The following is a 14,314-nucleotide window of genomic DNA, read 5'->3' on the forward strand; positions in this document are numbered from 1 at the left end:
AATCATTAAATATTGTTGTACAAAATATGTGATGAAGGTTTCATGGTTCTACACATGCATACATCACTGTAATAGGACGAGAGAATAGAACAGATAAGTGGAATCATTGAACGAAATCTAAAATGTATTGATGAAATAATCAAATCAGAACATAGGTTTATTTCAGTCAAAATAAAAATGTAGCTACAGAAAAAAAAACAAGAAAAAAAAAACAAGAAAAATTACAGTACGGTAAAATGTCAACTGCAGTGTTCCTCACTGCACTTCTGGCAAGAAATCTTCTGGCATGGGGAATCCAGGTATGACACTGGTCTGCCCTGATGTCTTTGCATGCGTCATCCATGGCCTGGAGAAGAATGACTGGTTTGTGGTTTGGCACCTCCATGTGGAGAAAAATTCCTCAGATGGGTTAAGGAAAGAGGAGTATGGGGGTAAATACAGGTTGATAATTTGAGGATGGGCCTGAAACCATGCTTGCATTATTGAGCATGGTGAAACTAAAAATTATCCCAGACTATTGCATAGGTCACACTATCAGATCTACAGACCTGATTTAGCTTGAGGAATGTTACAAGGAGAGCTGCATTATATGACCCAGTATGAGGTCTTCTGATATAGCCGTGCATATTGCCTCCACGTTGTACTTGGACGGTTTCCTGCTGGCCAATTAAATTTTGACCTCTCCTTCTTGTCTTGGCCAGGTTAAAGCATGCCTCACTGAAAAATATGAATTTAGGTGATGTTTTCATCAGCATCCAGCTCCATCAAAAGACAATTAGAAAAAACAATTACTGATTACAATAATATAGAATTTTTGGTAAATTTTTCACAACAGGCATCTTGAAACTGATCATACCTTAACATACTCAGTCCTCAGTACCTTCACTCTATGTGCATTTCTTTCAAAAAGCACACTTTATAGCTGTTTTAAAGACACCTGATGCCTTTTCAGCACACATGCAATAGTCAGCAAACCATGTTGGTAAATATGTCGTCATTGTCCAAGTTGCACTGCTGAATGTCTGTAAGGCGAATATCATTTCTGGCCCAAACCAAATTGACCACAGCCTGCTCTTGTTGGTAAGTCAAAATTTTTCTTCTGCCTATTTGGCCTAGTCTCAATTCTGCAGGGAAGAAGTCACAGTAAGAACACATTTACAGTAATCACATCACACACTGTGTTACACATTGCCATGCTGTATACAATCATTTGACAATTGGAAGTAGCCTAATGTTAGTAATCGAATTTTATAAGTTGTATTTTTAAACAGAATAAATATTTTGGAAGTGAAATCTGAAAGGTGAATATAAATTATTGAATTTTTAATAATGAAAATGTGTGTGAAATATTTTGATTTGAAATATTCACAGCTTAAATACAGGACCATGTTGAATTTAAGCCCTAAAAATACAATGCATCAAAATGCAAGCACAGTTAATGTAATGCACTATTTTTTCAATTAGTGCAATTCAACAAGCTTTTTATTTCAAAAACTTTTGGCATTAATTTACTTCCAGAGAAGTATACTTGTTCCCTGAGACACGTTTTCAAGTTTAGACGATATAATAAATATATAACATTAAATAACAGATGAATAATATGTGAGGGTTGTGTGAAATTTAGGCGATGGCAGAATGTGCAAACATTTAGATGGAAAACCTCTATAACAATCCTTAATCTCTCTCATAAATGTATTATTCAATAAATTATGCTACTGTTGCAAATTACGCAAATTATGCAAATCATTTGCACGCACACACTTAATTCACAAATTTCTTAAATAGTGACACTAATTTAACTGTCTGCTTTAACAATTTATTAAACAACAATAAATTGTTTTAACAATGTATTTAACAATTTATTGAACATAAGTGATGTAGAGTATTTTAAACCAGTAGTAAAGGATTTGTTAATTGTTATTATGAGTAAATAGGTCTCACTTTAGATTAGGTCATGGAAAATATAAAGATATCATTAATTAAGTGCTTTAAACAAAACTTTGTTAGAAATATAGACGTACTGTATATATGACATTACTCCCCCCTTTAGGCCCCTCCCAAGGAAGAGCAGATGTGTTAGTTTGGGGCCTTTGCCTTCCACTGGGTCTGGGTCATAGTCATTCTGGGTTGGTATGAAATGTGATGAGGTGTGGGTCCAAGACCTCATCTGCACCCACCCATGACTGTTCCTCTGTAGCCTTCCTTGTCCACCAGGTAGTACAGTCGTCAACCCCTTCCTTGAAAATCAAGTGGGGAATAGACAAGATAGACCGTTTGACTATCGACATGCAGGGGAGGTGGAAGTGCTGGGTCCTCAGGCATTTTCAGGTCCCCAGGCCCGAGAATGCCTGGGGGTTTCAGCAAAGACACATGGAATGTAGAATAATTGCTGCAATTAGTGGGAAGTAAGAGTATATAGGTTACTTAGTTAATTTACTAACAAACAGAATAAGAATTTTAAAGGGGCCAACATATCTGGAGGTGAGTTTCTTGCAGGGGAGGCAAAGACAGAGGTCATTAATATAGAGCCATTCCCTCTGGCCTGGCTGGAGGATGGGGAAGGGCAGATGTAGTGATCTGCCTGTAATTTTTGGTGGTGAATGGCTCTCTGCTGGTAGACATGAGTCGTTTCCTAGACTTGATTGCTTTTTCGCATCCAGTGATCGACCACATGTAGTTTAGAGTGATCACCAGGCAAGGGGAAGAGAGGAGGTTGAAACCAGCAACTACATTGGAACAATGTTGACCAAGTGCAGGCTTCTGCAGATAGTTCTGGATAGACAGATAGTTTACTCTGCCCACGGAAGATATCGACACCAGTCTAGTTGGTTGCTGCTGCAATAAGTGATGAATGGGCAGAGGTTGCAGGAGACCAGCCAGAAACTAGTTAGATGACTTAGACTGGGCACATACAGTACAATTCTTGACATAGTGGGTGACATTTCTTGAAAAAGAAGGTTACCAGAAGTGATTCTGGTCCTGCTGAATTGTCCTGTTCTCCCCTGGATGCCCAGAACACAAAGAGAAATGCACCCACTGAACAATGTTTTCCATGACTTTGAGAGGACAAATGTACTGAGCAGGAGCAGATTCTTCCAATTGAGCCTGCTGGATTTCCCCCATGATTTCCCACTGAACAGGAATATTCTAGAAATATCATTTACAGTGAACTCTGTGAATTACAACTGTTTCAGTCACATTTCTCAAGTTTTCACATAATGTCTGCCGATTCATTGTTGAAGCCTGAGGTGGATCTTCTGTCATGGGCATGGTTTCTTCAATGTCTGCATTTTCATAGAATGTGCCTCTTGGAACAAAGATTCGGGTGGAATCTGGAATCTGATTCGGATGGAACTGTATCTATTATTGTTTCAACTACTGTTTCAGTCAGCACACAATCAACATATACAGGTGAGTGTGTCAGAAACCATGACAAAGGATTTGTTCATCATTACCACCATTTCCTTTTTCTTTTAAATAATGTGCATATGATGTGTAGTTTGAAAGCTTATAATTTATGTTGGTGCATGGTGTTGGTTCTTCTGCACATCTGATTTTTTTAGACTTTCTCTAACTGTTTGACATTTCTAATCTTAGCAATAGAATATTCTGTGTAGAAAAACTCTCCAACATCAGTTTGAAAATCACTGATTCATAACCTAACAGAGGTGTAGTTAGGTGTAAAAGCAATAATAAAAGTAATTGTATATGGATGTCTTTGTTATGAGGACAAATAGGGAGAAGCATATTTTCAATTTTATGAATGCTTATTAAATATATTCATCTATTCATGCCTTGTGGCAGTAGCAGTACAAACATGAAAATGCTCAAACACATTCACAGTTCATTTAGTGGTATACTAATGTTTAATACAGACTCACAAACACGGTAATTACTCTCTCAATTAGAGCTTTCTCTGCCATACCGAGAATCTCTTTTCCCCTACTGAGACCCTCCAGTTCTTTTCCCGTTCTTTTCCTCTAGTTCTTGCTTTCTATCTCTGTGATGTAGTCTTCACTCTCTGTTAGAGTTCTGTCTATATTAGACAACGGCCTGAACACACCAAACACACTCAACATTTACTGCAATTTACTGACCTTAACAAAACACTAATAACATTTAATAAACCATCAGTTAAGAAAAGAATATGAAAGTCTGTGCTATATTGTGAATATATTTACAGCTAAAAGGTGTCATTAAGCATGGTGTACAGCAAAGTATTCTCACTATATTTAGCACAGCCTTGAGTATCATATTACTTTTATAAAATGGTGACTACATCACAAAATAATGTTACTCTCATTAAAGTGTTAATTTTTAAAACAATTTGAGTTTCATCCTTCTGCTAGATCTTTAGTCAATGATGTTTAAAATAAAGGATAGTTAATCCAAAAATTTAAATTATCATCATTTACTCACTCATGTCATCTGTTAAACCCGTTCATATAAAGCAATTGTATCTATTTATAAAACATGGATTAAACCTCTCAATATTTGTTAAATGCCTTTATACCTTTTTTAAGTTTTCGTTTTCTGGACTTTCATTGAAGCAACAGAAACCTCTCAGGTTTTATTAAAAAATATCTGGTCACACTTCAGTTCGGGGAACACATTCACTATTAACTATGACCTTTGCCTCAATAAACTCTTAATTTACTACTTATTAATAGTTAGTAAGGTGGTTAAAGGTGCTAAAGAGGATCTTTTCGTCGACTGAGAAACTAAAGACCATTAGTGAGTTTTTGAATGTTTTTAAGGCCCTACCTCGTGCACAGATGATTTATTTTAATATTTTTCATTTCAGTGCACCTAATAAATAGTCTTTTATCTGTCAGTAAAGACAATTTCAAGTAATATTGCAAAAATGTATAAAACAAAACATCCTCTTTAGCACCTTTAAGTTTAGGTATTGTATATAGTACTTAAGGACACCTAATATAAAGCATGTCCAGGAGAATGACGTATAAACGTTGCGTATGAACAAAACGGGCATAGAAATATGCATATTTAGGGATTTATAAAAAATAAACTAGGCATAAATATATGCGCACTGTATGGACTAGACCATCATCAGACAGCCAGTGCCACAGTTTCCTCAAAATTATAATCACGATTATTAATCATGTTTATTCTATCAAAATAGTAATGTAACTATGGCTATATTTTGCAAGTTCTTTACCAACCTACACTTCACCCAAAAGGCCTGTAGGTGGCACAAAGACTTAAATTTAACCAACTATGATAACTTCGTTAGATGGTAAATCAATACAAAACATGGTTTTGGTGAGCGCTTTGTAATATGTATTCACATTAGATTTTAAAGCAACACAATTTGTTTGCAATAAGACAAACCAGATTCAAATTGCCCGGCAAATTCGTAAAGCAAAGAAAAATCATTTCTAGCTGATCAACATTATGAAAACTGGTAAAACCTTTAGGAACTTCAAAAGATAAAACAGGGAAATTCCTAATATTACTTCCAATATTTCCAAATTATGTTCATTTTCATAGAGCGGGCCAATATCGTGACGATTATTTAAAATCAATCGAGAGAAGCAGATATCGTTATTGTGATAAAATACGATTAATCGTGCAGCCCTAATTTAATTTAATTTGACTTGACATTTGATATTCAACAGTATCCTTGACATTTATTCAACAGTGCTTTTGATCTGCCTGCATTGACACTATTCTTTAAAAGGAAAAATTATATACCAATTATCAATGTAAAGCTACTTTGACACAATCTGCATTGTAAAAAGCGCTATATAAATGAAGGTGACTTGACTTGAATTGACTTGACATGCGTAGGCCTACGCACTCTTTTACTGGAGTGAGTGAATTAATGAAGTAAATTTTGCATTAAAAAACTACTGTCGGGATTTACTAAAGACACGCGGTGCAAACTTAGCACTGAAAAGCCATGGACTGAGTTGCTTTTGTGGCTGACCTTTATGCATTTGTAGGAGTTTCCCTTTCAGATGCAAAATTTATGGGAGGAGAGTATTTAAATGAATCAAGCAATGCAATTTTTGCGCTAGTCAATTTACTGGTATTTGCGCCATCTTTTACTGCCTCAAATTATTTGTGACATTGCTGCAATTATTGCTGCTAGGAGGAGACACCACAGAGAACTGAGAGCGCATGGTAGAAGGGAGAAAATATTTTCCACTTGTATTCATTTCTTTGGAATGCAAGAGGAAGACATTACCCGAACATATCGTTTTCCAAGCCATGTTGGCCTATATATACGTCTTTGTCAGATTACATGCAACAAGTTGTGCCTGTGTTGACCAGCACCTGCTTATGTGCAACCCAGCGCTAATTTGAACTGCTCTTGGTAGATTGCATTGGTCATTATGTAAATGATTTGACTGCATCTGTGTTCTTTAATTTGCCCATCAGCAGTAGCTCATGCACAAAACTCGCCACTCCCATCGGAGCATTTGTGGAATTGCGTTCTCATGATAATTTGCCCCGTTTATTAAATCTGGCCCTTAGATTAAAAATGGCGCTCTCATTAATGGAGTTAAGCACTGAAATTTCACAAAATCAGAATCCAGAATTTACGTTTTTATGTCAATTTAAATAGAAATATATGTAGTGGATGCGCTCCTTTTGAACACTTTTCCTTTAGCATGCTGTGTTTTAAAGTTTTAACTACAGCGAGGATTGCTTGATAATTTGGCTTTAAATTGCGTTCTATATAGCAGAACTCATGATCTGCTATAAGTAAATGTATTTGTGTTTATTTAGAAAAAAGATCACAATTTAGTCCTTAAAGATTTGTTACTCCAATATTTAAGCAATATGCTTAGAAACCACCTGCACCGTGGTTAATAGCTCAACATCTGCACTCAATCCTAGATAATTGTACTGCACATACTGCAGACCACTGCCTGGTTTTCAAGACATCCATCAGTAGATTTCGAGTTCTTGGAAGCAGCCTTTTTCAGTACAAGTGTCTAAACCAGCTACCTCTGACGTCACCACTATTTCTGGGTTAGTGGAACAGTATTTGGAGATGCCGGCAGTTAAAGAGACACTAGCTGTTTATCTCTTGCCTGGAAATCACGTTCAACACTGCTGTCTAAGCTGTGTAGGACAGAGTCTACATCTTATATGTCTTCTGTGGCTGCTGGTCACATTGCTCTGCATATCATGGCAGTATTACAGGCATTCCGAGCTGACATCCTTGAGGACTTGGATGAAGAAGCTGGCTTGACTCCTAAGGCTGCCAAGGAGCTCAGATGAGCGACTGATCTTGCAGTTAGAGTGATAAAGCATAGCTTGCACAATCGGTTGTTCTATGGCAGGTATGATTATGACAGAAAGACATATTTACCTGAATCTCACTGAGATTAAAGACAAAGACAATGCTTTTCTATTGAATGCCCCATCTTTCAAATGGGACTTTTTGGTGCCGTGGTGAACACAGTTATTGTTAAGTTATGTACTGCTAAACAGCAGTCAGCAGCTTTCAAGCAACTTCCCTGACAGACTGAAGAGCCTGCAGCACCTGCAGGCTGTTCCCACTGTGGTTTTCTTCAGCATCCTCAAAATGATCATCAGAAAGACTTATGGTCTGCAATTAAATCCTCCCAGCCTGCGGCTCAAGAAGGTTGTCCCTGATCAATTGGTCAGGAAACCAGGGCAGGCTCCCCAATAGATAATTGTGTCAGACCCTTGAAGCATACTGGACTTTCTTTTTGCTGCCTTAAGGAGTCTGTTCTGCTAATTTCACAGGACTTGGCATCTACAATGACAGCAGTCCATTTGTACATGCTTTATGACAAACTACTCTCTCATGCCCTGCGTTCCTTTGCCTTTGGGACACGAGTCAAGCCTTAATCTGCATGTCAACGATGTTGCTCTTTTGGCAGGCCATGCCTAAGCAGGATTTCCCTGCAGCTCAGCCATCTCAGGGCTCTAAAAAACGTCTGCTTCAAAAAGAGGTAAAAGACTATTTTATACCCCTCCTAACTATCAGTTGAACTTCCTCAGTTTCTGATCTTAGATGAGAGTAGTATCTAGAAGTAGATTATCTCTCAAGGCACAGGCTTGAGTTCCGGAGAGAGGTTACATCCTCAGACCATGAGTCTGATTTGGGAAAATTTTGGTGGATTGATTTAATTACTCTAAGTGCTCAATCATGGAATGCACAGCTAAAACGATGTTTTTAGTCTGAGCTTAAAACAGGTTATCGATGAGGCACATCTGACATCATCTGGGAGCTAGGTTCAATCCTTGCACCTTGAATGGTATATGTTCCCACTAGGCCATATAATTCAAAACAATAATATTGCTAATCACAGCTATGCAGATGACATCCAGATCTGCCTAGCTCTATCACCAAATGACTTCAGTCCCATAGACTTTCTGTGCCAGTGCATAGATGAAATTAACTGCTGGATGTGCCAAAACAATCTTTAGCTAAATAAAGACAAAACACAGGTCAATGTATTTGGAAACAAGGATACAAATATCAAAGGTGAAGGCATACCTTAACTCAAGGGAGTCTAAAAACTAAAATTGAATTCAGAAATTTTGGGGTAATTCTGAAATCTGATCTTAGCATGAAGAGCCATATCAAAGCAATAACCAAATCAACCTACTGACATCTAAAAAACATAGCACGAATCAGATTATTTGTGTTCAATAAAGACCTAGAGAAGCTTAATCATTACCAGCAGTGTAGATTACTGCAATGGACTTCTTACTGGCCTTCAAAAAAAGACCTTTAGACAATTGCAGCTCATACAAAATTCTGCTGCCAGGTTCCTGACCAAAACCAAGAAAACTGAGCATATAATATATAATTTAATTACCCAATTATATTCCATCACCATGTCTCTTTAGGGGCTCCTTTCTGAACATGGTAATTAACTTCAAAGTACTTTTAATTGTACATAAATACTATAACGACCTAGGACCAAAATAACTAGCAGAACTTAGCAGTAGAATATAAACCAAATAAAACTAAGATCACTAATATTAAGCCAGTTAAAACACGTTGGGTTTAATCAAAGCATGCTGAGATTGAGGTGAACATGACTTCACCAAGTACAGCATGTTCCTGGATCAACATCTTTGTTGATCCTGGAACAACGTTCCAATCAGAATTGAGGGACAAGTTTATAGTTTATGTCAAGTTTAGGCTTACAACCAGGGTCAGGTGCTTCTACATCAGTGTTGTCTTAATTTGGTGGTGTTTTTTCTATTTGCATGTGTTTTCTTCAGTTGCAGCGCGTTGAACGTTATGCTATTTACAGCGCTTCTGTATTTGGTTGCATTGTGAGTATTTGTAGCTCATATCTGTATTTGGTTGCATCGTGAGCATTTTCAGCGCATGCTCTGTCAAATGCCGGTAGCTTGTCGATGCCGATAGCCTCCTGGGCAGCACACCGACATAATGCGTTGTTGAGCTCCAGGCGACCCAAGTTCGAGTCCCGACTCATGGACCTTTCCCGAACCCGTCCCCCTCTCTCTTTCTCCCCTACCTCGCTTCCTGTCCACTCTACTATCCTATCACAATAAAGGCAAAAATTGCCAAAAATCTTTTAAAATATATAAAAAAGAAGATGTTTTCTTAATTTGCTGGTGTTTTTTCTATTTGTATGTGTTTTCTACATTTGCAGCAAGTTGAGCTCTCTCGGCTACCATACATTTGAGATAAATCTATAGTTGTTCAAAACTGAGTTATCCAAGTTGCTCCTTTTTAGTATAGGCCTAAAAACCTTGGAAAAATGCCAGAAAGAGGCATTTACTATCTCTAGTAGGTCAGCTTCCAGACAACTACACACACTTTTAAAGAAGGATGTAAGTAGAATGTCAATGTTTAAGGTGCTGCACTGTTTCTTGCAGAGGTTTGCAGGCAGTTGTCTCAAAGTTAGCCACTCTATTAAGCTCCTGTGGAGGAGGCTGTAAAAAGTCAAAGCTACAAAGAGACCTGCATATCGCCATGCTATTATTATTAATATTATCACTGAGAAAGTATGCAATCTCATTGAATTTGTGACTATGGAAATACAAGAAATACAAACAGTTAGCAATCACAAAACCAAGGTTAATTTTCCTAAGGGGTGTTGAACAGTCTTAAAAAATCAAGAGCTTAAACAAAAGCTACAGTAAACACTACATCAATACTGTAATGTTAGTTAGCAGGCTAGTGGAGGCAAAGCTTTGGCCTTTGTTTACATCATAGCAACTACATAAAACTACAAAATAATTGGAACTGTTAATAGAAAACACAACTACAAATAATAAGACATACTTACAAGTTGTGATCCATAAACAACCGATTGTCCTGACAAAATGGGAATGGCTCCGTCAGGAGAAGCTTTTGTGCATAGCCTGCATTGTACTCTCTTAAGTTCTGGAAGCTGTCTTCCATAAAATGTGCAGGGCACAGACAAATGTTGGGGTTATAATGTACAGAAACAGCATTAAAAATAATTTTAACCACTCTAAGTTCATCGGCCTTAGGACAAACTTTTTCCAGGGTGGAAAAAACAGGGACAACAATATTCATCGTCTCTAGTGCAGTTCAACCAGGCCTTGCCCCCATTTTTGCAAATTCTGTTTGGCGGAGATTATTTAATTAAGCAATATTGCGACTTCACAAGATCCATAAAAAAAAAACAAAAAAAAAACGCATTGTAGTCCAAACGAGCTGTTCATTGTAGTTCTTGAAAAGTAGATTATGTTAAATAAAACATCTCTCTTTGGAGAGGACTTTGTGCTTTGTAACCTTGCAGATTTTTTATGCTCAAACAGCAACATTACAGACTAACTAAAGTTGAAAAAGTGAAAAAGCATAATACACATGAAGAACGGTACTTCAATAAGGATGTCGTTACCTCGAAGAAATGATCTTGTGATCACAACTTATTATCACGTTCCCATGAGTTAATATGAGTCAAATAAGATTTCAAAATGCAGTGCCACTTGTCGGTTAAGACAACAACGTGGAATAGTTTCCTTTCTGTATGTCGTTTTTTCATGCCATAAAAGTGTAACACAGTGTCTGGTTAGGTCAGTGTTACAGTGCTGAACTAATTCATGCTTTTAAAATGCTTCTCAAATAATGAAAAAAAAAATCATGATTTTGTCACTTGTGATGTACATTTAGGGTGTTTTCACACTAGCACTTTTGCAGCGCACTTGGGTTCAATTGACATCAGAGTTTGGTTCGTTTGGATGATGTGAACGCTGTCTTCCAAACTCTGGTGCATACCCGCAAACTGTACCTGGGTTTCGGTTCATGTGAACTCCGGTACGGTTCACTGCTATGAATGCTATGAATACTAAATTGCAGAAGTGAACCGCTATTAATGAAACATAATTTGATAAAAATGTGTGCTTGTGTGTGTTCCACTCACATTCCTGATGAGCGTGACTGGTGTATTGCATGCAGAGAGCTGTATATCTCATTTCTGCTCACCTTCAGCATTCTTTAGAGCATTTGCAGTACATCCACGGCAGATAGACACAAGTGTATAATTAATAATATAAATTTGAACACAGTCCAGCGTGGGCAGGGGGAGCAATTGAACTCTGGTTCGGATCAGGCAATCAAACCAAGTATAAAAGCACCCTTAAAGACCATTGACTACTTAATAAAATGACAAATCCTTCGATATGTCACATTCCAAATTCCTGTTTCAAAAGGAAACGCATCAAAACATGAAACACACTTTCCTATGCAATATATTGACAGGGCTCCTAGTGAGACCTGGCAGTATACCTGCTTTATACACGAGTGAACCACACTATGGCACAGATCACTATAACTCTTATTCATCCATAATTGGCTCACAGATTGACTTTCACTGTGAGAGGATATAATGAGGTAGAATTTTTTAATCAAGCACTAAGCAGGCAAAACTGAGCTGTTTAAGCATTGAAATTTGAGTTTCTTGCACATACTGACTATAAAATTACACCTGACATGCTATTAAAATATCCTTGTGATTTAATAAAAAAGCAAATCCTTATTAAAGGCAAGATGGAAAATCACATTGGAACAAAAGCATAAAAACAAACTAATAAAAGAATGTACTGTATAGCATATTTCGAATGCAAAAGTCCTCAAAGTGGTCAAAAATCAAAGTTTGAGAATTACTTACTTATACCAAAATTACTTATAAACCTAATGAGCTGCTGTGCTGCCTACTGTCTACATAGGCAGGTTCTGTCTAAGGCAGTATCTTAACTGGAATGGAACCTAAATTACTGATTCTGCATAGTCAGTAACCATAGGAATAGCTCTCCTTATGTGAAGCACATGGGAAACACAATCGATTCTAATTGAATTTGCACTTACTTTACGTTTACATTTATTAATTTATTCCAAGCGACTTACAAAATGAGTAACATCACAAGCAATTTGTTATTATAGGCAACGATATTTGCCAATGCCAAGCTTAAGCTACACAGTTGCGGCGTCAACTTGTTTAGGCAGCAATGGCGGTAAAAGAAATTTCAAAAAGGAGAAATAAAACAAAACAAAAAGAAGGAAAGAAAAGAACCGTGTGGGTGTGTTTTTGTGAAGTAGTTAACCAGGATGAATCAAGTACTGGGTATGTGATATGTAATGGCTGTAAAGTGCTGTATATGCCAATAAACTAATAAAGCCTATATCCAGCTTTTGCTTGGGCTGAACATATTTAATTTCTTGTGTGTGTGTGTTTGGGAAGTTGCAGTGACAGAAACAGTAACAATTTAAGTTTGAAGGGCCTGTGTTTTGGCTGCTAATGAAATGTAATTTACTTTTACTTTAAGTAATTGTTCATTTAACCTTTAGAGCAGTATATTCCCACATATCGGATTTTTATTTCTGTGCCCCTGAGAGTACGGTCCCACATATGGGAAAAAAAACACACTCACTTACACATATTTCAGAATTGGAATATCAGATAGTTGATGACATAATAAGCAAGTTTGTAAATTTTAAATAAAATTACATTTGTCATACAGTGTTATTATGGCTGCGGTGTGTCACATGACAAGCATGACGCATCACCATGGAAATGTTCTAAAATAACGGTTCCCTTAAAAAAAATAAAATACTCTGGGTCAGCTAGAATATTTCAAACTTATGTGAAAGGGTTAAAAGCAGCCTACTTTAGAGTAATATGCTGCAATATCATTATGCTTAAAGGAGCCCTAGAACTTTTTAAAAAAAGATGTAATATAAGTCTAAGGTGTCCCCTGAATGTGTCTGTGAAGTTTCAGCTCAAAATACCCAATATATTTTTTTCAATTCATTTTTTTAACTGCCTATTTTGGGGCATCATGATAAATGAGCCGATTCAGGGCTACTGGCCCTTTAATTCTCGTGCTCCAAGCCCACGGAGCTCACGCTTGCCTTAAACAGTGCATAAACAAAGTTTACACAGCTAATATAACCCTCAAATGGATCTTTACAAAGTGTTCGTCATGCATGCAGCATGCATGAGTCAGATTATGTGAGTATTGTATACTGTTATACTGTTTACATTTGATTCTGAATGAATTTGTGGCTGTGCTCCGTGGCTAACGGAGTTGTGTTTATAAATTATACAGACTGCAAGTGTTTAAAAATGAAAATAGCGACGGCTCTTGTCTCCGTGAATACAGTAAGAAACGATGGTAACTTTAACCACATTTAACAGTACATTAGCAACATGCTAACGAAACATTTAGAAAGACAATTTACAAATATCACTAAAAATATCATGATATCATGGATCATGTAAGTTATTATTGCTCCATCTGGCATTTTTTGCTATTGTCCTTGCTTGCTTACCTAGTCTGTTGATTCAGCTGTGCAGATACAGACGTTAATACTGGCTGCCCTTGTGTAATGGCTTTCATAATGTTGAGAACATGGGCTGGCATATGCAAATATTGGGGGCGTACACCCCGACTGTTACGTAACAGTCAGTGTTATGTTGAGATTCGCCTGTTCTTCGGAGGTCTTTTAAACAAATGGGGTTTATATAAGAAGGAGGAAACAGTGGAGTTTGAGACTCACTGTATGTCATTTCCATGTACTGAACTCTTGTTATTTGACTATGCCAAGAAAAATTAAATTTTTCATTCGAGGGCACCTTTAACACTGAGAATTAGAATAATTGTAATGTGATGATCGGGTGCGGATATCTAAATCAGAGAAAATCATAGGTTCGGGTATGGTGACCAAGAGGGGACATGTTCGGTTCACTTAGTTTTGTTGTGGCCATGACATATTAACTCGTGGGAACGTGATAAGTTGTGGCCACGAGATCATTTCTTCGAGGTAACGACATCCTTATGTCTTTGCCACTCAATG

The 14,314-nt window shown here is 37.2% G+C and overlaps 1 long non-coding RNA gene across 1 annotated transcript; it reads right to left on the reverse strand.

The window, feature by feature from the left end:
* Nucleotides 1-294: 294 nt before the first annotated feature.
* Nucleotides 295-2,230, reverse strand: LOC137007428 (uncharacterized). The gene is made up of 3 exons (XR_010892618.1): nucleotides 2,022-2,230; nucleotides 857-1,124; nucleotides 295-717 (listed from the first exon to the last, which is right to left on the reverse strand). It is a non-coding gene; the product is annotated as an uncharacterized lncRNA (long non-coding RNA).
* Nucleotides 2,231-14,314: the final 12,084 nt, after the last annotated feature.

This window comes from Chanodichthys erythropterus, chromosome 19, assembly GCF_024489055.1.
Source record: "Chanodichthys erythropterus isolate Z2021 chromosome 19, ASM2448905v1, whole genome shotgun sequence".
NCBI lineage: Eukaryota > Metazoa > Chordata > Actinopteri > Cypriniformes > Xenocyprididae > Chanodichthys > Chanodichthys erythropterus.